The following is a 1,426-nucleotide window of genomic DNA, read 5'->3' as shown; positions in this document are numbered from 1 at the left end:
TAAGATAAGTAGAAAAATAGAAATCAGTAGACAAAAATATCAGAAGAAAGGGTAATAAAAATATATAACAGGATTTCTAATTATTTTTGCTTATTCAACAATTATTCAGTGCCTACATTGATTTTCTCTGGAAGAGACACTTACGAAATAAGCACAGGTAAAATATCAATCTTCCCCTCAAGGCTTCCTGCCTGGTCAGAAGATTGTGTGACAGTCTTTATTTATAGCACATTCTGAGAGTAGCACACCTCATGCAGAGCAAAATCTCTCAGTCATCAATCCATCCCCAAAACATTTCTACATAGGAGAGGAAAAAACAGTATGCTATCAAAGGAATTTACAATTCAGAATTAAGTAAAATGCATTTCCTTAAAACTAGAGTCCTCAAATTATCAAAATATAAAAAGGTATGATCCTTACTTATTTGAAAAGGCTTTATAATATAAATATCAAAACTTCAAATGAAAATATCAATAAATAAATCTCTCTCTCCCTGACTCACTAGAGTAACTAGCCCTCTCTATGCACACTTGGAGACGTACTGATGTACCTGCAGGCTTTGAGCAGACACATGGAAGCGGTCCACCAGCCTATCCACAAATTCTGCTGCCTCTAGTTGACTTAACTGGGATCAAGAGATGGTTGCATGTGTTCCCCAAACTCTTATATTAGATGAACTTGTTATTTTAATTACATCATGTAATCAGGTACTACTGAAGCTGAAAAGAAAAATGGATGACTACTATGGTAACTGAAATGAATATTTTGGAAAGGTTTAAAAAAAAGAAAAGCTAATGTAAAATGTGCTACCTAATTAGGTGTGGATGAGTAAAAGTCTGAATAAAAATGTTTAAGTATAATTCCATGTGCTCTCTTCAGTAGCACAGAGACTAAAAATGAAGCAATACAAAGATTAACATGGCCCCCGTACAAGGGTGACCCACACATCTGTAAAGTGTCCCATAAAAAAATGTACTTCTGTGTACAAGTTGTTTTATATTATGTTTTAAGTTCCTGGGTCCACTGTAAAGATATCAAAGAAGAATGCATAGTGAGTGTAGCTTACATGCCAAAGATAATTTTTTGATGACAAGGATGACCGACTCTTATTAAAAAAAACAAACAAGCTTTGACCTTTAAGAAACAGTTTGTAAGTAAAATGTGCACTTTTATATTTTAATGTTAACAAATTTGATCAGCTGAAAACTTACCTGACCAGAGAAAGATAACATATCCAGGACAGGAAGCACAGAAAGCCCCTAACAAGGAGGTCCACACTAAAACATGTAATAATTCTAATGGGAAAAAGTCATGATAAAAAGAATATTAAATTCATAAGATAAAAGAACCATTACACACAAGAAAAATCCCAAAAGGCACCCAGTGGATTTTTCAGTAGAAACTTTGCAGGTCAGGAGGGAGTGAC

The 1,426-nt window shown here is 34.1% G+C and overlaps 1 non-coding gene across 1 annotated transcript; it reads left to right on the top strand.

The window, feature by feature from the left end:
• The first annotated feature begins 866 nt into the window (after positions 1–866).
• LOC115305833 lies at positions 867–970 on the top strand. The gene has a single exon (XR_003915020.1). It is a non-coding gene; the product is annotated as a U6 spliceosomal RNA (small nuclear RNA).
• The last annotated feature ends 456 nt before the right edge of the window (positions 971–1,426 follow it).

The sequence above is a fragment of the Suricata suricatta genome, chromosome 10 (assembly GCF_006229205.1).
Source record: "Suricata suricatta isolate VVHF042 chromosome 10, meerkat_22Aug2017_6uvM2_HiC, whole genome shotgun sequence".
Lineage (NCBI taxonomy): Eukaryota > Metazoa > Chordata > Mammalia > Carnivora > Herpestidae > Suricata > Suricata suricatta.
Note: the sequence above shows the minus strand (reverse complement) of the source record. Positions and strands in the feature narration are given on the sequence as shown.